Consider the following 25,128-nt stretch of genomic DNA (forward strand, 5'->3'; position numbering starts at 1 on the left):
AGTCTCGGGTTTCCTGGGGCCTAGGAGTAATGCAACCTCGTACCATAACCGAGCCTTCGTGTTGAAGTACTCGCGGTACCACTGGCATAAAGAATTGGTGGGAGTCATTCCGTGAATGGAACGGAAGTCGCACAGAACGGAAATGTGTAACCACGATGCTTCCATCTGTGGCGGATGGCGATTAACAAAAGCTCACAAAGCCAAAATCTAACTTTACACTATTAACTGTTTGATAAATTTTAACAATATGGGCAGTAGTAGCTTGGCTTCTGGGTTGTAGCCGTGTCCTTGGCGGATAACTCACCGACGTTACGGTCGACTTTGCAGCCGTACCGTCTTCAGGGCAGCAGTTATCTTGCCTTTAAATAATTTCAGCAGGGGACTGCTTTCGTTCAGATAGTGACTGCAATGTCGACCAAAGCATCGGCCAGACGCCACCGGTGAAGCAACTTCAGACGATAGCCGCGAAGCCTGCGATCTTGTTATAAATATACTAGAATGTATTATAAATAACTGTCGATTTTTGCTGTTTCAAAATCTTCACGCGGTATCACCGACGTATGATGTAGCTAAATTTGGGGGGCGGGGGGGGGGAGAAATATGAATATATTTTTACTATGCCTGTTTCTGGGAGTCGTGCGGGCATTGGATAAATCTCCCCCCCCCCCACGTTTATGACTCAAAATATAAAAATAAGAAAATCTTAGTTTCTGAATTATGGGAATTTTTTTAAAGAAGTATATCAATCCCAACCTCTACCACCTAAATCCTGCGCCTAAAACGTGTTACTACTCCATCGTAAATAACCCTACTATTGATAATAATTAAAAATTTAAAAAATACACGCTATAGGCATAATTTTAGGGGGAAAAATATTTGGAAGACTTATGCGGCAAAAATCTTTTCATCGGGTAAATTTAATAAGTCAAGCTGTAAAAAAAATACTTTGCTAACTTCACAAGTTATTTGCATTTATTAGCCTTATTTTCATGTAACTGCAAAGTTAGCAAGAATCTTATTGCAGCATGACTATAATATTTACTCTTAAAATTTTTTCCCTTAAATGAATTCACAGTTTTGATTTAATATTAGATTGTAATAAACAGTAGGGTCATTTACATTTTCGTAGCGAAAACTTTTAGTCTCAGTGTCTAAAAACTTGTTGCAGGGCAGGGGTTAAACAAAACAGCCAGTCATGGGGACTATCAACAGAAGTGAAAACTTAAAAAATTGTTTTTAAATGTGTAATATGAAATCATTTCTACGCCAAATGTACGTAAGAAAATGATTTTGTTATTATATCAGTAAGATGTCAGCATAATATAATTTATCCTTACATAATTTTTTAGTCACAACATATGTCAGTGGTATGTAAAAATTACGTAAAAATTCATTACCTAGCTATGACTTACCTGTGATGTCACACCTAGGTCATGTATTCACGTGGTCAAATTAACTTCACTTACTGCTACTACAGCATGTCGGTGATGCGAACTCACAAGATTTTACCCATCCAAAAAGAGTCCAACACGCACATGATTCAGTCAAGTATATACAGTATATATGCGTATACATGTACACAGGCCGCTGCGCGTCGCCAGTCTGGCGCAACACGTCACTAGCATGTCGGTGACGCGAACCCATAAGTTTTGCCCCTACCAAAAATCACACAACGCGGCTAAATAAGTTTTCACTTTAAAAACCTTTTGATAAAAAAAAAAAAAATGGGTGCGTGGACTTTTGTACGCGCGTGAGAAGTCGTACTTCTTTGGCATCATTAAAAATTAGTTTTTAATTGCATGCAAATAATTAATTACAATAAAATAATAAAAGGGCTGGAAAATGATAGTCAACACAGTCAATAAAGTTCAGATTAAATTTGAAAAATTAAATAAAATTTAGAGAATAATAAATAAATATGACATAATTTGTACTAAATATTGTAAGATTCTTAATTTAAATTATTTATTATTTATTTTTTAATATTTTAAAAGAAAATAAATAAATTTAATTATAAATTTAAAAAAAATAATTTAGGTATATTCATTTTTTAAATATTTAATATTTTCTTAATTTAATTTTTGATTTCATTTTTATCAAAAAGTTTTCATTATTTAGTTAATTTATTTTTATAAATATTTATTACTAGCTGCAGTACCCGGCTTTGCCCGGGTTGAACACCGGGTGATATATTGTCCGCGAGTTACAGCAAAATGGATAGTGGTGGACATTAAGAAATGACACACAATTACTGTTTGTGTATTTGTGACCTATGGTTATCTGTTTACCCATGGCGATCGGTTGAAAGGTTTAGAAGTTGATGCGCTACAGCGCCATCTAGCGGCGAGTTACAAAAATATGGTTAGCATAAAAACCTTCTCCATGATAAAAACACTTCGATGTGCCAACTGTCATGGCGATCGGTCAAACGGTGTAAGAGTTTATCGACGTCATACATGCCAACATCCAATTATATATTATTATATTTCGAAATTTTTGGGCTTTCACTTTTGAGGTGGTGGGGGGGGGGGGGGGGGGGGGGTTGGATGTTCAGGACCTCGAATGGTTTGGAACACTCCATCTCGAAAGAATAGATATTTGAAGTTCCTGAAATTGTCGAAATTTTGGGGCTTTGTTCCCAGAAGGGGGCGGGGGGTTCGAGGACCCTGAATGGCTCGAAAACACTTAAAATCGAAAGAGATAGATTTTTAAAAATTTTTAAACTTTCGAAATTTTGGGGTTTTAACCACCTATGGGGGGGGGGGGGTTATGTTGGGGACCCCGAATGGTTCGGAAACACTCCAAATCGAAAGAGATATAAAAGAATTTAAGAATGTAGGCATTTACTGTACTCCTATCTACCATAATAACAATATTGACAAATAGAAAGCTTATTACCTACCTGTGAATAATTATCTAAATAAATTAATAAATAACTGTATGTTTAAGAATTTACGTACATACATAATAATATACTTCAAAGTATAAACACCAAAATAAAAACTAAGGATGTTTGTGAAACTATTTTTTATTTGTCATAATGTTTAAAACATTTGTAGGATTTGTTTATATGTAAAACTGTGGTGGCAATATTCCGCTTATCCAAAGGAGTATAGAAATCAATAGAGATATCACTCCCTGTACACAACACAAATCTTTGAATTAAGTAAAAAAAAAAAAAAAAAAAAAAACACACAAACATCGTCCAAAATCAAATAAAAAGTATAAATAACAACTAATTTGACAAAAAAAATTATACAACTGGAATGACAATGTTAACATCCGCCTGAAATTTAATAGAAGTAGGTAGGTAAGAATATATATATATATATATATATATATATAAGAAATTAAATGAAATTAAAACATACATAAATAAAATTATCTCACACTCAACCAAACATAATGATTAATATGAAATAAAGGAAGATGGCAATTACACGTAACTATTCTAATTAATAAAAAAATCAACTTTCCTGAAATAGTAAAATTCAAATTTTTCAACAATATATTACATAATTGATAAATATTTCTGGTCTTCGGTCTCAGCAGCCCTAAGACTCTTGACGCTCAGCAGATAAATTATAAACACTAAACCAAACTCCTTGCAAATAAGTAGGTACTGTAAAAAAAATATAACAATATTGACAAATAGAAAATATTAGTTGGCCCTACCTATCTATGAATAAATTTCGAAGAAATTTATAAGTTTAAGAATTTATGTACCTACATAATATTAAACTTGAAACTATCCACACAATAAAAACCTAAGAATGTCAGTGAAACTAATTTTTTTTATTTGTCATAATACCTCAAATACGTATGTTTACAAAATGAAAGAAAGTATAAATAATGACCAATTTGACAAAAAAAAATTGTACAACTCGAATGACATTGAAAACATACACGTAAAATTTAAAAGAATTATGAGTGCCCTAGGTAAGGAGAAAAAATATATATAGAAGAAATTAAATAAAAAAAAATAGGTGCGTGTACTTAGGTACGTGCATGAGAAGTTAAACTTCTTTGGCATCATTAAAAAATAGTTTTTAATTGCATGCAAAAATATTGCGTGGAGTCCCTCCGCGCGGAAGAAGTGAAACTTCGTAATGTGGAAATGAAACAGGAAGAGGTAGAAATTGATTTTTAGTGAAATCATATTGTATCAAATCAAACTAAAAAATAAAGGAAATAAATTTGTAATGATTCAAAGATTGGTCTTCAGAGAGAGAGAGACACCTATTGAATGTCTATAAAACTTACTTTTTTATGAGAGCAGATTTTCATAAAATAAATCATGAAATCATTCAACGATAAAAGCTGTTTATTTAATCAAGCAGACGGGTTGGCCCCAAGGAGAAAATTGACGCGGTGAGACCTCGTGGACATAGAGAAATGACACACACTCACTATTTATGTGCCTATGAAATATGATTTTTTTCTGCAATTTAAATTGTAGTATACAAAAACGGTATTGAAAATTGAAATAAATATGGCGACACTACAAACTGTCAAGATCTTTATTTTTTTCTCACTCTACTTAGTTCCTTACAATAGCAAAACGTAACGTAATGGCTTGAAGCTATTGCTCGGCAGACATAGAGGAATGACACTAACAGTTTGTATATCTATGACACACATTAAATTAAATTAAGATATATTTTTTTAACCCGTTTAAAAATTTTTTTAGACAAAATATAGCCTATGTCCATCCCCAGGATATAAAATATCTCCTTGCCAAATTTCATTACAATCCGTTCAGCCCTTCAGCTGGGAAAAGGTAACAAACAGACAGACAGACAGACAGAGTTACTTTCGCATTTATAATATTAGTAAGGATTTAATCAACTTAATAATAAATATTAAAAATTACTATTTTAATTTGATGATCGATTTTAATTTTTATCACAATTTTTTTAAATGTTTTATTAAATTTCTTTCTTTATTTTGTAAATACTGAAAAATCAATAATAAATATTAAACATTCATTATTTAATAATGTTAACTATTAATTATATTAAATAATAATAATTTTTATATCAATAAATAATACATACGGATAGTTAAATTCAATTATATTGGAGCACTTGAAAAATTATATTATCAAAATTTTTTTACTAATATTTACGAATAGTAAATAATATTAATCAAAGTATTCCTTTTAAATCACTACTGAATATAATATATTAACACATATATAATTCGCACTTGTATGAAACTAAAAAACGTGTTGTGAATGTAGAAACTAGAAACATTTGGATAAATATTATAAATATGAACACAGTGATCAGAGGCGACGAGCGTGCCAACATGCGCGACTAATGGAGGTTCTATTTCTATTTTGTTGGTAGCTTTTTTTCGAGACTTAATGAGCGATTTAGCGGGCAGATTCAACCTGTTAATTTTGTGTTATAGTGATGAGCGCGCATCTTAAAATTTCACTCTCATATTTTTTTCATAACGCACCTAAAGAAGTATAACTTCAAAAAAAGTAAAAAAAAAAAAAAAAACTACCTACCACCGAGTTCAAAACCACGACCCTTCAGCATATTGATGGCGCAGTATAATCACTGCTCTGACAGACGATTACGAGGAATATGTGTATTGTGTTTGATGTAATTTCAAAATAATGTGGTTATTTTTAAACCTTGGAATTAACTCTTTACTATGACTATTTAAGTTTACCAAAATAAATTCCGTGCTAATTTCACTATCATAAAGTTTCATTTGGCACACCAATACGTTTGGTATGTCCCCTAATGTGGGTTTATGTTCATACACGTGGGTTCGCCATCTTCCTGTGAAAATGTCGTTACATTGTGCGCGCGCAACTTAAAATTTCACTCTCATCATTTTTGACGTGACAACGTCTAATAAATCGATTGGAACAACCATCGATTTGACTTTTTCGAGGCACATTAAACTTGAAACACTCCCATTCGTTTCCTACTTTTCCTATCAACGTCCTATCCTTAACAGAATAACACAGATTGGAAGAAATTAAATAGCAAACATGTATAAAAGTTATAGTTAAAATAATCTCTTCGTTAAAGTAATAAACATATTTGAATTAATGAGTGCAAATAAAAGTAAATTTATCAATTAAATTGTGGATTTCATTTCACTCCTTCTTTGTATCCATACAAAATAGTGATAATTCAATAAAAATGATTCAATTTTATTCATAAAAGTATGCAATCATTTCATCAATGATTTGTTATGACGTCACGTTAAACTATCGTCCGTAAACCGACTTTACAGACAAACATTTTTTTTTTTTTGATTTAGGACCGTAGTTTACTGGCCTGTCAAGTGTTCCCGGCTTGACGCGAAGCTATGAGAGACAGCGTACGAGGTTCTTGCTGGCGGAGTGGAAGCCGTGCCGTAACACTGGGACGGCGCGCCGTAGTTTCGGGCCTGCTCGTAGCGCGACGGCACCGCCCGGGCCGGCCGGACTCCAGTCGCGCTCCAGTCGCGCTCCAGTCGCGTCGCGTCGCGTCGTGTCGCCTCCCCGCCGGCTCGCGACCACGTGACCAGGAGGTACCGTGTTCGCTGCCCGCCGCCAGGCGGCACCGACCCCGCACACGTGCAGCGCTCCGAACAGTCGACTGCTTCCTTCCCGACCACAACTCTCCTCGTCTGCTTGAATGGCACGCAGTGAATTATTTTTTCGGGACTAACTTCTTGTTTGAATAATAATAAAAAAAGAACTTTTTTTCTGGCTGAAAATTTTTTTTTATCTGATTGAATGCCACGGAGTGAAATTATTTTTTTTTCAGAATTAACTTCTGGTTTGAATAAAAAAAGAAATTAGTTGTGACTCAATTTTTTTCTCAACGAAACTACTAAGGGTAAGTAGATAAACATAAAGATAAAATACTTTATGAACCTAGTGTTGTTACCAGCAGCGTCAAACTTTGCAGTTGTTCCAAATCATCGGGAATATATATATATATATATATATATATATATATATATATATATATATATATATATATACATACATACAAATACACGTGAGATATATATGTTTTTTAAAAAAGCGTTTATGACTATCTGCTCTTAAGGCTCGGTCTTAAACGCCGATTTAGTTATTTTTTTTATGTCATTACTGTTTAAGGAATTTTCCTGCAAATTAATTCTAATGGCTCTCTTGTATTTGTAGTTGGGTCATTAATTTTGTCACCAGATATTTACTAATCGCTATTTTAGAGGTGATAAATGTCACACAAGTGATCATAATAATGAACATTCAGTAAATATTTGTTCATAAAATTAAGTACGAAACATAATATGCAAGAGAAATATCGTAATAAACTTACAGGAAATACCCTCAAATAACAGCAACGACAGGGAAATGAAATAATCAGTTCTGTTTGTGAGACCAGGCCGTAAATCCATTTGCATGTGTAAAGTGCTTTGTAATTATTTATTATTAAAAATAAATAATCCTTATACATTTCGGTACAACAATTTATTGAAACGAGTAAATTTACTATCTCCAAAATCGCGAGGGATCCTATACACTCACGATAACAACCAGGTTATTAAAAAAAGAGAGAATTGTTTTTACCCATTCTAATTAATTGAAACCAAAATGTTCGTATAGGCACATACACCAAAATCATGTGTACGTGTTTAATTAAAAGTCAGGATGCCAAGGAGTCTACAATGAACTAGATAGTAAACTTAAATTTGTAAAATTAAATTAAATCATTAAGAATAACAAAATAAGTATTAAAAATTAAAGAATTGTTTTAATGAATATTCTCACTTATGAATTTAATCGATATTATTTTTGCGAATAATTCACAAATTTAAGAAAAACTTTGGCGAAGTACAGTTGAAGATTAAAATTAGAACCATTCATAGTAATAAACACAACAGTGAAGAGAATTAAGAAAAATTGGTTGAATTAAGAATAAGTAAAATGTATTAAGTAGATTAAAACATTTATTTTGTGCATACAGGGCAAAACACTTATATTGGGCTTACCAATTATTTTAACTAATAAAGGGTTATCTTTTAATGTAGTTATACACCTTATATACTCATCGAAGAAAGATAAATAGGTTCAACATAAGATTTTTCAAATTATCTAATTATAAAATGATTCGTAAGTATTTTGTTTTACGAACGTATTACCGTTACCACATTTTCATAGGTATGAATAGTCAATGCATTTTCATGACCAATTCGAGACAGGCCACCGAGATGCAGTTTTCATATTAACTTCTGTTACTTATTCCTGGCTGTGCCTGCAGCTACATTCTCGCTGAATGTAGGAATTCCGTTGACTAGTTTCAGAGCGACGAGTGCCAAAACAGAAGTGTGAGTGCTGTTTATTGTGATATCAAGTTTTTTTAAATATTAATTAAAGACATAAAATCAACACCGTTCTTAATTTAATCAAAATTAATAGATAGTTTTTTTTGGGTGATGCTGTAGCAATTTAACAAAAAAATGGAAGTGAGTTAGAGAGACAGAAACCTTTTTAATGATTGTGGTTTGATTATCTGTACCTTACCTCATTACATAAATTAAAAAAATATTTTTAAAATACAATACTTATAAAGACCTGGATCTTCTGTAATTAGGTTGCATGTATATAAATATAAATCTAAAGCTGACAAGTGGAATCACAGAATCTGAACTAGAGAATACTGAGCGTGCGTGTGCCCGACTACGTACAAGTATTTCGAATTTATTTACAATAATGGTAATAATTCCCTAATTCCCTAATTCACCGATGGGACCGTAAACCCGCAATGAGCTCGTATCCATGCGATTAGATCGTGTTCTATTAAGTTGAATATTTGTAAATACGTGTGTCCTGTTCTTTAATAATAATTAAACTGCATCCTTTTTTTCAATGTCATTTTTTTTTGACGAACGTGCTTATATTTTAGAATGTGCTGTTTTTTTGACGTGACGTCTAATAAATCGATGAAAGCCGGCTGCACGCACGAAAAAGTGTCCCGTTACGCACATTGTACACTTGCGCCGCATCTATCTCTCTTCCACTCGATTGGAACAACCATCGATTTGACTTTTTCGAGGCACATTAAACTTGAAACACTCCCATTCGTTTCCTACTTTGCCTATCATCTTCCTATCCTTAACAGAATAACACAGATTGGAAGAAGTTAAATAGCAAACATGTATAAAAGTTATAGTTAAAATAATCTCTTCGTTAAAGTAATAAACATATTTGAATTAATGAGTGCAAATAAAAGTAAATTTATCAAATAAATTGTAGCTTTCATTTCACTCCTTCTTTGTATCCATACAAAATATTGATAATTCAATAAAAATGATTCAATTTTATTCATAAAAGTATGCAATCATTTCATCAATGTTTTGTTATCATAACGTTGTCACTTTTAACTATCGTTCGTAAACCGACTTTACAGACAACCAATGTTTTGTATTTGCATTAATATTTCGAATAATAAAAAATAATACAAAAAGTTATGAATATTTCGAATTTGGGAGGCAGAAACGTGCTGTGAATCAGAATATCAGAAAACGCGCACATTGTAACTGCCTTGTCCTGACGAGGATTCCGGACGCACTCGTCAGAACACATTCTCGCCAGAACTCGCATCCTTAGTAACCGCAGCCTTAGTCGCTGCAGGGACCAGGAAGTTAGCGCGCTGCATCCCATAGTTCCGACAACAAACATTGCTCGGTATGATCGGTGGAACTCGGCAAGGCCCGACTGTATATTAGGCATTCCAAAAATATGCAGCGCAGCAATGAAAGCGCAACATTTAATTGTGCATCTGAGAAAACGTAAAAAGAGGAATAATGGCGTGTTATTACACTGGACACATGAAAATAAACACTAATAATTCTAACATGAAGTGATTAGAAAGAAAATTTGACCAAAGTTTTGGAAACCCACCACAGTGAAGGCAGTGATGGTTTGATCCACAGCTCACGTAAACCAAGAGTGGAAAAAATGGTACCTCTCAGTCATACGAAACGAGGCGATTCGGAAACATAAAAATATTTCCAGATATTGATAAGTCAAAGAATAAATACCGGCTCTTACAAAGGCTGAGCCAAACACGATGTAGCACTGACATTAACACTATTTTGATCACTTTTGTCCGTTACACTGTCACTTGTTGATGAAAGGAATTCGTCATTGTCACTGTCGTCATGTAAATTTATTAAGAACTGATCCATTGCCCATGTCTATTATGCAGTCCCTCTTCCAGAATCCATCTTATAATTTTTCAACATTATTGCATTAGTTTACCCAGTCATCCTTTGTTACGGAGTTAACAGCATCCAGTGTGTGTGTCTGAAGAGCTTGCGTGGAAATCTCTCCTGAAGTATTAAATTCCCGAATGTACCTCTTTATCTTTGCCCACGCTAATTCATTAGTATCGAACTCACACATGCATGGTGGGAGTAGAATTGCATGACGTCCTACAATTTTTTAAAAATTGACCAACCCGAAATTTTTTATCCTGTGGTTTGTGTTTTTCTACTAGTTCCATCAACATACATTTTAGCATTTTTTCATCACACTCTAAACATCTGCGTTTTAGCCATGTAATCATTTAGTATTTATTACTCTATTTCGAAGGAGGCTTATCGTCTTGTTTGGAGTGATATGGTGCATTCATTGTCCATTCGTACAGCAGAAGATGGCGGCAATTTTTCTAAATTGGGAGCATTCATTTCCCCGTGATAATCTCCGACTGTCGTACCTGACATGTACATAAATAATTCCTTTGGAGAAATCCACATCTTAAACCAATATTAACCAATATTAGCCTCTGGGTTGCATTTCCTTTAGTTACTCCCGTCACGTCATTTTTGGAATGTGAGATAGTATCGACCCACGACTCATGAAGGTAAAACACTTCTTTACCTTTGGACCTACACCAAATATTGTAATAGGATAATATGGGAAACTCCGGCCAATTAGCATTGGCGAAGCGCGAGACACCAGACTGCAGCGCATTCTAGCGGCGTGGACTGAAGAAAGCCCCGCGTAATTCAATTTTACGTGCATATTAAAGGCAACATGTTTACACAATTAAGTGCTGTTTTTACCAAAACTAGAAATTCAAACAAATTTAATGCTATTATTCATACAGAACTGTTCTCAGGCTTTATTTAAAGGTATGTGTCAAAGACAGATATGTAATTATGTGCAAAATATAATCTATCAAAATAACTGAACAAGTAGTATGTAGTATCTAATTGGTTTTCCAGCTGTTTTATTTTTAAGAAAACAAGAACAACTAGTTTTAGTAACGGAAGTAAATTGTATGTATGAAATTAATTTCTCACCTGAAAATGTGACTGCATTTTAAATAAAAAATCCTTAATTAAACCGAAAGAAACTGCTGCAAACAAATCATGTTACAAGAATGGTAAGGAATTATAATAAATAATTACTTTATAATAAGGGACAGAAATTTAAAACAAAGGGGTTAAAATTGTGAATGCGCGAAACGCGAAACACTTACTGCGTTGGGTCCGCTGGAAATCTGAAAAAAGACTTTGAGCAGTTAGTAACGTTGTAATTTTTGCAGCCAAACACCGCACAAATATTTCCGGCCATTCTGAATTACTGTTCACATAATAATGTGTTTATTTATTCGCAAATAGAACCATCATCTTATTGCACCAAACACACTTCAATGCCTTTTACCGCCGTTTCCAAAGCGTAGGTTCAGTCCACGCCGCCAGGTTCGCTGAACAACATGTCTCGCATTTTTTTTGTCTGTTTCCCATATTATCCTATTACAATATTTGCCTACACTGTCTAATTTGTGTGTGGTACTTGGAGTGACACGCCACTATATCAGTTCGTTCGATTAACAAACGCATACTGTCTTCGGACCGTTTCCAGACGAAGCCCACACTTCGCAATAATCTCTTGAGCGACGAAGGGCTACACTGCCAACATATATTTTCCTTCAATACGGGAATCAATTTGCGTAATGTGGGGACAACATTTTTAACCGCATAGAATTGTTGAATTGTGTCTCACGTTTATCGAAGCTGTCGATCTCAATCTTGCGTTTTTTTTCGTGGCCTGCACATAAAAAAATATGCTGAAGCAATATTAATAATAAATAAATAAACATATGCACGTTTGTTATATTATGTACATCTGACATAACCAATGATAAATACACTTCTTTTTTTACATGTTTTATATTAGCTTCACCTGTATGTTTGTTTGTCTGTCCGTCTGTCCGTCTGTCCGTCTGTAACTCTTTCGACTAAGAGTGAGTGACTCATCACTGTAAAATGTCCCACCAATTTCATTACGTTCGTTAGCCGAGCGGTCTAAGGCGCGCGACTTCTGTGAAGTCAGCTTTCGGATTCAGCGATCGTGGTTTCTACTCCCGGCCACGCCGAAAAAATAAATATGTTTTTTTTCCCGGTAAATTCTAAGATTATATCCATACATCTAACTGTAAATGATTCGGAAAGACTTTACCATTTCTTTGTGACGTTGCAACTCCAAATAGTTATCTCAGATGGTAATAGGTAGTGTCGGTAACTCATTTCCCTATGATAATTATACATAAATATAGTTTAAAAAACTAAAAAAACATGCTTTTAAAGAATATCAAACTAAAAAGTTAAAAATAAATATAGTTTAAAAAACTAAAGAAACATGCTTTTAAAGATTATCAAACTAAAAAGTTAAAAATAATTTTAAAATTTAATTTATGACAATAGTATATAAGCAATACTAGTATAAATGAGAAAAAAGCATGGGGCGCTTAATATACAAAAAATATGGCACAAAGCGCCTCAAGTTTTTTTCTCATTTATACTAGTATTGCTTATATACTATTGTCATAAATTAAATTTTAAAATTATTTTTAACTTTTTAGTTTGATAATCTTTAAAAGCATGTTTCTTTAGTTTTTTAAACTATATTTATTACAATCACTGATGCCTACCTCTTTTTCCCTGGTGTTGTATGCAGTTCATTTGGCATCGAAATTTTTTTCTTCCGAATACGCATCACTGTTGCTTTGCTTGCATCTGTATAATTTGCAGCACGTTCCCTTGCTTTGTGAATAGGAATCGAAAGGAATTTTTCACGAGCTTCTCGATCACTTATTAATATTACTTTACTGATTATTTCTCTCTTTTTGTTGTGAATCACTTTATTACTTTGCCTACGCTTTACTTTCGGCTCAATTACTCGTCGCACACTACCTGCCGATATACTTCACACGCTTAGTGACGCACGAATAGAGACGAAATGCCACACTACATTACACTCCCTTCCCCTTCAAACCCTACTTCCCCTGTTCTCTTTCATCCTTTCGTTCCCCTTCACTACAGCGTTGACAGCTCACAAGATATCTGGCCCCTACAGTACCTTTATTCCAACCCCACCTCCTATATCCTCCTTGCATCCCCTAGGGGGGACATTAATTATGCTCGGTACTTGACCAACCGTACATCACTTCCTGCTTAAGACTTTTTTAACTTCTGGTGAATTTACATAGCAGTATCGGAATCTTAACTATGGAATGTAGTCACGTAAATTTGGGAATTTCATCCCCAAAAGCTCCTTACACATTTCGTGTGATAATGCAGTGTTTCAGTTTTACGTGTGTCTTCGCCTGTGCTTATTATTTGGTTTTTGGATCTTACTTCCGTCATTTCTGCGGGGATGTAGCTTCAAATTATCCCTCCCCACCCTTAAGTGGTAAGTGGGACTTTAAAACATAAATTCTACCTCCACCTTAAATTTTTTGACCCTACTAGATCGCGTCCTTGTTTTATTAACGTTTCTATTTTAATTTGTATAACTGCTGTGGGTCTCAGTTTGGGAGCCCAGTTGGCCACTTCCAACCCTGTCTCTCGGCTCCAATCTTTCCGGAGTAGCTCCTGCTTCCACGAGCTCGCATGCTTCAGTATCGAACCTTGAATCACGTTGTTTCGGCATCCCCGAGCGACTCCATCTTCACGGCGGGCGCAAGGCAGATAAGTCAAAAAGCTTTGAAACCCTGCTCCATATTGCATTTTAACAAGTCAGTTCCAGCACTAGAACAACATATTTTGTACCTACGAAACCTTAAACCTGTGACAACCAAACATTAACTGTACGACATATCAATGGATAAAAACGTGGAAGTTCATGGTGGCTTTATAACTTGAACTCAGTAATGTAATAAAATCATTTTAGGTAAGTTTGCCAACGTATTCTCGTTTGCTTGTTAAATATATCAATCTTTAAATGTTTCCTATGACTTTCTTATACAAAGCTAAATAAAAATAAATGTTATGAGTCATAAAGGCGAAAATACCTATTTTTTGATATCTTTATGACATATTTACCATCTTTAAAGTCGAACTCGATGGAAATTGTACCCTCTTCTACGGGAACCCTGACGGCAGCGACGACGGAAATGCAGATCCCGTTGTCATCGTCGATGACGAACACGAAGATCTTAAGAGAAGCTGTACCTTCGATAGCAGAGATCTCGTCAGTGACGAAGCAGATCCCGATAATATGTCTATCATCTCCACCAACAACACTAGCGGAGACTTCAACAGGTGTGGTGCCACCAGAAGAAGATAGGCTACTTCAATGACTGCAGTGATGGCTGCAGATGAAACCTCGATGAATGACGTTTCGCCGTCGATGGAGACTTCAGTGGTTGGTGATTCGTCAACAACTAGCGAGCATCGATACCGTTACTGTGACAAGAATTTCTCAAATAACAGTAATACTCGATGACACGCGAAGAGAGAATGTGCTTAGAATATACCTCGAAAAAGATTTGGCTGTAAAAAATGTCGCAAGCAGCATGCAAGTAATTATAAGTTTAAAAGACACTTTAAGTCATGCAAAGATCCCGCTGTTGGGCAGAAACTAAAGGTTTCGGTTAAAGCGATTGATTTCCTTCAGATTACACCGGGAATCGGTACCTACATCTTAATCTGGTTGGAGCCTGAAAGGTTCGTCTTCATCAACTAGGCTACTGTGATATGACGTTCACATTTTCCCATGATGCGCGAAGACATGAGAAGCGCTAATGTGTGAAGAATCCTTCTCGTATGAAGTTTCGCTGCGATGAGTACCATGTTTGGTTTACACGTACTGATAGTTTTTGAGGACATTCGAAAAACTGTAAAGGTGAAGTCCGTGTACCTACTGTCGAACTACCTGCAGAAATTTCAAATTTTGGCTTTAGATTGTACAAGCAGAAAAACAGATGACAGCAACCAATTGCGATAATGCCTGGACATGAATATAAACCTAAGACTGTACTTGCATTACAGGTAAATGATAATGAATTCCACTTGGCGAAAACTGAATTTCTTTCGTGGAACACTGAAAGACTACTATTATCTAAATATATTTAGTGATTCAAAAGACATTTGTACTTTTGTTCACGATATCAAGCAGAAGATTATCAATAATCTTACTAATGAAGTAGCTACATATGGACCTTTAAAATATAACTTGTGGTAGGACTATGTATATAGAAAAACAAATCTGTTCGAGGAGAAAGTAAAGAAGTGTGCATTCAAGACAAAGAATAATCCCATTTATAATTTCAACGATGTGAAGGAGTCTGTTAAAACACAGTTTCGAGAAACTATGTTGTGAAGAAAAAGACTACGTAGGTAATGTATCTGGCTGGTCTCTCTGTCTTCGGTAAATCGATTGTAACGAAGTGAAACCCGCCTTCCGATCAAACAGGAAGGGGGGTCCCGTCCTCGACTCACCCTGGGTAAGTATCAAATCTAAAAAAAAGGAAAAGCTGAAATAAGCATAAAGCTATAGAAAATCCACCCGAGTGGTTGAGCAATCAAAAGGATTATATTCACAAAAGTACACGGCAAGACTTTGGCTTATTAAAATGAAAAAGCAGAGTAATACTAAGCAAAGTTTTAATATCGGCAACATAATTTGCAGGCCTCATAAAAAAAATTAAAGAATCGTACATGGGATTTACCTAATTCTACTTTAATATTAATATAACAAAAATATAACGCTAATAAATAATCAGAAAATACTGATACCATAGGAATAAATATGACAAAATGCAGTATAAAAAACTGTATTATTATGAAAGTTCAAATGTCCTACTGGGAGCCGGATTTATATTTGCGCACGTCGATAAATACTTTCACGTCTTGCTGCTTAAAGACGATCAGCTGTTAACCGTGACCTTCACAAAATATAGACATTTCAGTCAAAGGTGCCGTGTATTGTCACTCTTTACGCCGGGCGGGGGGACCCTCACTGAAAAAGTTTAGTTCCGTGGGGAAAAAAGGGAATCCAAATTTAAATTACAAATATCTTGACGTAATGACGTAAATTCATACAAATTTTTGTGTCGCACTGAAAATTAATCAAAGTCATGCTAAGTAGCTTTCACTCGTTATGTTTTTAGCATATCTAATGGGTAAGTCTAATCAGTAACTGCCCACTGTAAAACGTGCTTCGTAGATGAGCGCCCATTGCAAAACTATTCTTCTTACGAATATTATATTCTTGATCCACAACCGCTACATCAAATGCTACGTGTCGCCTCTTTACCTTAGCTTCATTCTTGAAGGTATCGCAGCTCAATACGCCTCCGGGCAAGGCAAGGCCCCATCACTGCTGATCCCGGCATGGGCTGGCCGGCGCAGAGTCGAAGCGGCTATGCTTGTCTCGCGGCGTGGTCCCTTCACACGTCCAGTCGCGGCGACTCCCAGTCCCACAGTCCCGCGGCCCACAGTTCAGTCCGCCACCGCCGGCACTCAGGCGCTGATGACGTCATCGGCGAAGCGAAGTATCGCTCCCAGTAGCCGGCCATTCAAACACAATCGATATATTGAATAGTAACAAAACTATAACGAAACCAAACAAAGAATAACCAAAAAAAAGAAATAATCACAATAATTAAATAATTAACAAAAAATACAGCAACTGAGTTTTACAAAATTAAAGGGGTACTTTAAAATGGAAATAAATCCGTAAAATCAATAAAAGCAAAAATATAAAAATAGTATAAATGTGGCCCGGGGGCCACAGAAGAATAAGTCACTTCAAACCAATGCAGACCTAAAAGTTTATTAGATTGCCAACTTTAGCAAGTGTTTCTTTAGTAGTGTAGGATTTAAGTAATAATATTTTTTTTGTAATTATATAGTTTAATTTCTTGAACCTGTTTCTTTAAGGTAAAGTAAAGTGATATTTAGTTAAATTTGTATGCATTGACTAAGGATAGAACCGAGAAAGGATACCGATCGAATAAATTAATACTTCAATGAATGATTTTTTTGATGATTTTTGGAATGTTTTCCGAATTTCCAGGTCAAATATTATGGATTTTCAAGTTGGCGGCCAATATTTCATCAACTTACTGAAGGCTGGTAGACTAGTATCCTAGGCTGCTATTTAGAACATTCCAGCATATTTTATTAAATACGAGTTCTTACATATAATTACTTATATTTTGGATCAAGTAAGGATCAAACTAAGCACTGTATTCGATGGAAAGAATCAATTAATTAATTTATGATATTTTAAAGTGAATTTTAGACTTTTTCCCGAATTTATAGTTTAGTACAGATTTCCTAGATATCAGCTAACACGGCGGGTACCCCAGCACTAAATAATTTAGTGCTGCACTTTAGAAGGTGAAAATTAAATTAAAATGACGGTAGCGTCCTCTAGCAGTCGAAATAAACAAGCCAGATCCGAGATGGTGGTCTATAGCAGACGAAAACAAAATGTAATACGTGACACCATACTAGCTGGCCATATATCTACCTTTGCATTGGTGGTGGGATGTTAGTCATTTGTTGGCTTCTGTGGAGAAAGGATCCATCGCCACTTTTTTTGCTCTCTTCGAGTTTGAACCAACGATTCCATGACATAAGTGCGTTTTTAATTAAAATTTTGTTGAAATTTTATTTAAATTACTTTTTTATTAAACTAAGATATTTTTTTCATGAATTTCTAGCTAAATAATTACTGATTTTTATTATGGTGGTGGTAACGCCAAGTGCAAAGGTGACATAATTACAAATGGCAGCCATGATATCCTAATGGTCAAGGTCATGACCTCGGCGGCTTAGTGTGGCTTGCTCATGGGGAATATAAGCTGCTCATGAGAAATTTTCAAGCCGTTGACAGTTTTGAGGACTAAAACGGGAAATTTTCTCTCAAAACGGAACTGTTTCCTTTTTCTTTTTTTTTTTTTAGATTTTTTTGCGGTTTTTTTCTTCCTAAGGACTGGAAATTTTGGCGAATTTTTTTTGGCAAATTTGGAGGAATTTTTGAGTCATTTTTGGCAATATTTGAAGGAAGGTCAATGTAAAAGGGGTCAATGTCATCCAATATGGCTGTCGTGACTTCAGAATCCAAGACGGCAGCAGAAACCACCGACACCACCCCTTAAACCCTGCCGTAGGAGGAACTATTTTATACTACTGCCATTAACCAACAATATTTAGTTATTCCATTTTATTCTCCTTATACATTGTGCACAAAAATATGTTAAACATTCAACTTTACCAGCTTATTATACAAGAAGTATCACCATTTTTTGAATTTCGGCCTCTCAAAATGTCTAAAAGTTTAACCGTGTTAAGAGTTAATATAAAATAATGACCTGGAACAGGACATACGCCCATTATGCAACAGACTAAACAACCTTTCGAAAACAACATTCCGCCTCTCGGAAACATCGCGCCTGCGAAGCGAGGGAATTGGAAAATCTTTCTAATTGGAAAGTCTGTGGCGCCCGCGAATCTTATCGCACTGACTTCAACGATGTGTTGCACGTGATTGGCTAGGAAATTACATTATTCGCGTCGCGTCCACCGCATCGCGCCGTCGCGCATGTAGTTCTCTGTCGCGAGGGGAAACGATGCGCCCTTGATGTCCGCGGGATCCCCACATCACTTAGGAAGTCGTAACTTACAAAAGTCAAAACTTAGATTCATGAAAAAATCACGTTTATTAGAACTATCATAAGTTAGAATGACCATAACTTAGAAACACACAAATTAGAAACAGGTAACTTAACTTAGAACAATCACCACTTAGCAATACACAGCTTAGAACTGTCATAACTTAGAAACACATAAATTAAAAACACACAACCGCAAATTAAAAACAACACAACGCCAAGACCGCAAATTATAAACGTCATAACTTAGAAACGTTATAACTTTGAATTGTCATAACTAATAAAATACTATCTCGTGCTTTCTAAGTAGTTTGTTTATAAATTGTGTGTTAATGAGTTATGAGTTTATAAGTTACGTGTTTCTAAGTTGTGTACTACAAATTTATGATAGCACCCCAACATAATTCTCTGCAACGAAGAAAACTTCGGGAAAAGCGTTTGACATTTTCGTGTTGTATTGTACATTGTAAAATTATATTTTTTTTTGTAAATGAAAAAGAAATATTCAGGTAAAATTACAGATATTTGTAAATTTTTCATTTACATGAAAACAACTCTATCACTACAAAATAGTGTTATCAATAACACTGGGTTCTGTTTCTTACCCGGATTTATGCTTGTTTTGTCCCAGTACCTCCAATAGTTAGTTATTTGTAAACCGTTCCCTGAAAATTTCCAGTATTAACGACGCACATTAATAAGCAATATTAAACAAAAAAAATAAAGATTAGTTGTTTGATATTCGATTATCTTTTAATAGTTTAAATAAATTATGCTTGAATGAAACGAAAATTAAAATATAAAATTATGCCCAATTTTCGTAAGAAATAGCCTACTCTGTACTATATCAAAACACGTATTTCATACATGGAAACAAAATAGCCAAAGCCATCTGTTATACAAAGTTACAATATATTTCATGCAGTATTACAAACTTTTTGTTTCCAAATGACATTTTTTTTAAATATAAAAAAAATTAATTTCTGTGTACAGCCGTGAGTGTAGTTTTCAATCACTTCCGATTATAGAAACTATTTTATAATCAATGCAGGTACGAGGATGATTCGCCCTGTCGTACAATACCCTCAAAAAGAAACAAAACACTAACTGATGAGGCTGATACGCCGTTACAGGTCTCATTGTCGACGAGAAAGCTAGCGATCTCATCCCCCCCCCCCCCTTAAAAGAATTGGCGCGCCACCGACGGTTTCGAAACACTTCACATGATTGCAGCAATTTTTATTTATCGTCGCGTGGCATGTCAAAATGACACGTGCCCACACATTCCCCGCATATCGCCCATTTATCTCCCGTGAACCATTTACATCCGGAAATGTACGGAATATTGATTCCCGTTTAATTTATCTAACCCTTGCCAATACGCGTGCAAGTCTCGTGGAAAAATATTTCAATTGAATAAAATATTTAAATTACGTCTCTACTAGCGTATACAAGTAAAACGAGCTACACTTGAAAAAGTGCCAACAACGTGGTAGCGACGTCAAAAAGCTGTTTACAGATGCGGTCTGAGTTCTCGTTTTTTTTTCAACTCCAACTTCAAATACTCTGTACGTTTTTTAAAAGTTTAAATACAAAGTTAATAAAATAAACACGCGGATCTTAAAAAAGCCGGTGAACGTAAAAAAAAGAAGAAAAAACCAAAATAAACACTGGCGAAACATAAATTAGAAATAAATAATATCTCTTCTGAATCTGTTCATTGCCGTTGGTATGTAATTGAATTATTATTTTTTTCTACGTTATGAGTCATTTATTAGTCATGCACCAGCATTCACTCAGTGTCGGTTCTATATCATAAATGATTTTTAAGGGTTAAGCTAATTAACGGGAAACGTATAAAAGCTATTATACTTAAAAAATAACTTTTTATATTATGTAAATATATTTCAAAGAAAAACAAAAACAATAAAATTATAGTTTCTTATAGAAGTGTTGTGTGGTGTTTGTTAATAGTTTTTCTCAGATTTTATCCAAGTCAAGAAATAAAATTTCAAGTAAGTACTTAATCACTATGATATGGTAAATAACTGCTGCTGTCCAAATTAAAATAGAAATACACAAATACAGAAGGATGCACATTTCTTGAATTCAAATGACCGAAGTAATATATTTGGTTATTTCCTGGGACTATAGGTGGAGTGTGGATGATGGATGGGGTCGACCATCTTTGATTCTGACGTCACGGCGGCCTTCTCGGAATACCTTTGCCAATGACCTTAAACTTTGACCTTGACCTTTGACCTCATTCGCCGTCTTGTATGTGTATGAATTCATCGTTGCACTTTTCATTACAACCGCCAACTTGGGTTCTAGAAAATTGCACTTTTCGCTACAGACGCCATCTTGAAAATCCATATTTTTTAACCCTATAATATCAGGAAATATTTTAAAATAAAAAATTAATTAATAAAATTTTAACAAAAACATTCCGCCATCTTGGATTCTATGTGTAATTCAGCGTAATGCGCTGAGGTCATTCGCAGTCATTTTCATTTGACAATTGTTTTGGTAAATGCCCTGTTCTCTGAGCAAGTACGAATTGATAAGATCTAAATTGAAACCCCAGATATCATCCATATTTTCTTTCCTATGATTTTTCAACGTAGCAAATATTCTGTAGGCTATACTAGGAAATGGGAGATTAATTTTTGGTGAAAAAAGCATTAGAATATCAGTTCGCTTATCTGAGATTCAGAGTACTTTATTCAAAATCGAAAAGTTAATTTAAGAATATTGTGTACATGAAGATCGCAAGCATTCGCAGCAATTGTTTGGAGTTTCTTGGCATCTAGGTTGTAGCCACGTCTGAAGCAACGATGTCAGCGTAGTTTCGGTCGATCTTGCACACGCCATCATCAGGTTGATGTTGCTTACTGAAGTTACTAACAAGCCCACAGATGTAGTCAATCGGGAAACACTCCCCTCTTAGGCGAGAGTATCAAAAGGCAGGAGAATCACAAAGAATCTCAATAGATAACTGATACACTGATGACGTCGTCTGTAAGGTCAACGGAAACGACGGTGAAATCTTCACGTTCGACGCATCTACAACCCAGAAGCCAAGCAACTCCACACAATGCTGCGAATGCATGTGATCTTTATTGACTTAATAATTGTTGCATGTTTCGACCGACTATTAATTGACATCTAGGATACACGCCTAGGATGCACACCTAGGATACATGCCTAGGAGACACATCTAGGAGTCACGCCTAGAAGACACATCTATGAGCCACACATAGAAGGCACGTCCAGGGTACACACCTAGGAGCCAGGAGCCAACGTCTAGGAGCCACACTTAAGAGCTAGCTACGTTTAGGGGCCATACCTAAGATATCCGCCTAGAATACACACCTAGGAGCCACGTCTAAGATATACCCCTAGAATCCAGGAGCTACATCTAGGAGCCACGCTAAGGATATAAGCCTAGGAGACATGTGTTGGATTCACGAATAGGATACACAACAAGAATCCACGCCTAGGATACACGTCTAGGAGCCACACCTATAATACACACCTAGGATACACACCTGGGATACAAACCTGAGATACACGCTTAGGAGCCCCGCCTAGGAGCCATGTCAAGAATTCACGCCTAGAATAAATGTCTAGGTTACATGCCTAGAATACACGACTAGGAGCCAAGAGCTATGTCTAGGAGCTATGCTTAGGATACACGCCTATGAGATGTGTTGAGGATACACGGATAGGCAACACGCCTAGGAGCAACACCCAGTAAACACGCCTAGTATACACGTCTAGGAGCCACACCCAGGAGCCACACCTAGGAGCCACGCCTAGGAGCCAGGAGCCACACCTAGGATACACGCCTAGGAGCCACACCTAGGAGCCAGGAGCCACACCTAGGATACACGCCTAGGAGCCACGCCTAGGAGCCAGGAGCCACACCTAGGAGCCACGCCTAGGAGCCACACCTAGAAGCCAGGAGCCACACCTAAGATACACGCCTAGGAGCCACGCCTAGGAGCCAGGAGCCACACCTAGGATACACGCCTAGGAGCCACGCCTAGGAGCCACACCTAGGAGCCGGAGCCACACCTAGGATACACGCCTAGGAGCCACACCTAGGAGCCAGGTGCCACACCTAGGATACACGCCTAGGAGCCACACCTAGGAGCCAGGAGCCACACTTAGGAGCCACGCCTAGGAGCCACACCTAGGAGCCAGGAGCCACACCTAGGATACACGCCTAGGAGCCACGCCTAGGAGCCACACCTAGGAGCCGGAGCCACACCTAGGATACACGCCTAGGAGCCATACCTAGGAGCCAGGAGCCTCACCTAGGATACACGCCTAGGAGACACACCTAGGAGCCTGGAGCCACACCTAGGATACACGCCTAGCATTCACACCTTGGATACACGCCTAGGAGCCACACCTAGCAGCCAGGAGCCACACCTAGGATACACGCCCAGGAGACACGCCTAGGAGCCACAACTAAAAGCTGGAGCCACACCTAGGACCTAGGATACACACCTAGGAGCCACACGTAGTAGCCAGGAGCCACACCTATGATACGCACCTAGGAGCCACACCTAGGAGCCAGGAGCCACACTAAGGATACACGCCTAGGAGCCACGCCTAGGAGCCAGGAGCCAAACCTAGGATACACGCCTAGGAGCCACGCCTAGGAGCCAGGAGCCACACCTAGGATACATGCCTAGCAGTCACACCTAGGATACACGCCTAGGAGCCACACCTAGGAGCCAGGAGCCACACCTAGGATACACGCCCAGGAGCCACGCCTAGGAGCCACACCTAAAAGCCGGAGCCACACCTAGGACCTAGGATACACACCTAGGAGCCACACGTAGAAGCCAGGAGCCACACCTATGATACACGCCTAGGAGCCACACCTAGGAGCCAGGAGCCACACCTAGGATACACACCTAGGAGCCACACCTTGGAGCCAGGAGCCACACCTAGGATACACGCCTAGGAGCCACACTTAGGAGCCAGGAGCCACACCTAGGATACACGCCTAGGAGCCACACCTAGGAGCCAGGAGCCACACCTAGGAGCCACACCTAGGAGCCGGAGCCACACCTAGGATACACGCCTAGGAGCCACACCTAGGAGCCAGGTGCCACACCTAGGATACATGCCTAGGAGCCACACCTAGGAGCCAGGAGCCACACCTAGGAGCCACGCCTAGGAGCCACACCTAGGAGCCAGGAGCCACACCTAGGATACACGCCTAGGAGCCACGCCTAGGAGCCAGGAGCCACACCTAGGATACACGCCTAGCAGCCACACCTAGGATACACGCCTAGGAGCCACACCTAGGAGCCAGGAGCCACACCTAGGATACACTTCTAGGAGCCACACCTAGGAGCCAGGAGTCACACCTGGGATACACGCCTAGGAGCCACACCTAGGAGCCAGAAGCCACACCTAGGAGCCACGCCTAGGAGCCTCACCTAGGAGCCGGAGCCACACCTAGGATACACGCCTAGGAACCACACCTAGGAGCCAGGAGCCACACCTAGGATACACGCCTAGGAGCCACACCTAGGAGCCAGGAGCCACACCTCGGATACACGCCTAGGAGCCACACCTAGGATACACGCCTGTACTTGTGATGCTCGTCGGTAATGCTGCTGTCACGTCGCTCCGTGTTCACTGAACTGAACTCATCTCCCCGGGAACAGCTCGGATTGTGGTCGTGGGGAAGAGTATGGGCTAAGGGCCTAACACTGGCGCGCAGGAACCCAATCAAAAAACTTAAATTAAACCAGCTCAACGTCATGCAGATGGTTTCCAATTACTGCAGATTATAATTCGCAGCGATTACACGATTCCATTCCCGTGTTGTAATTCTTCCACTGCATCGCTGCTTGTTCATTTCACATGCGCGCTTCGCTCGCATACGAAGTTATGATAATAATGGTGCGTGTGTTTATGGGTTGGCAGGGGAGGAAGGAAGGTATATTGAGCCCGCTGCAATAACCTTTTATGTTTGTGTCTACTGATGTTGTGTTTATTTAATTGTATATTCAGTATTATGCTTTACGTAAGATTTTTTACTTGAATATTGTTAGTTTTATTGGTTACTTATTTAAACTGTTACGAATTTATTATCTTTACAAGCTTTAAATGGTTTTGCAATAATTGTGTTGTGCTTAAGTAGTGTGCTTTGGATTTGGTGTCATTTTCTCGTGCGTAC

At 37.2% G+C, this 25,128-nt stretch overlaps 1 long non-coding RNA gene across 1 annotated transcript in view; it reads left to right on the top strand.

Moving 5' to 3' along the window:
- The first annotated feature begins 6,483 nt into the window (after positions 1-6,483).
- The window catches only part of LOC134539376 (uncharacterized), a 1,030,613-nt gene continuing 1,011,968 nt past the window's right edge, over positions 6,484-25,128 (top strand). Inside the window, exon 1 of the long non-coding RNA XR_010076303.1 lies at positions 6,484-6,851. This is a non-coding gene — a long non-coding RNA (uncharacterized LOC134539376). The remainder of the gene's footprint in view (positions 6,852-25,128) is intronic.

The sequence above is a fragment of the Bacillus rossius genome, chromosome 15, assembly GCF_032445375.1.
Source record: "Bacillus rossius redtenbacheri isolate Brsri chromosome 15, Brsri_v3, whole genome shotgun sequence".
NCBI lineage: Eukaryota > Metazoa > Arthropoda > Insecta > Phasmatodea > Bacillidae > Bacillus > Bacillus rossius.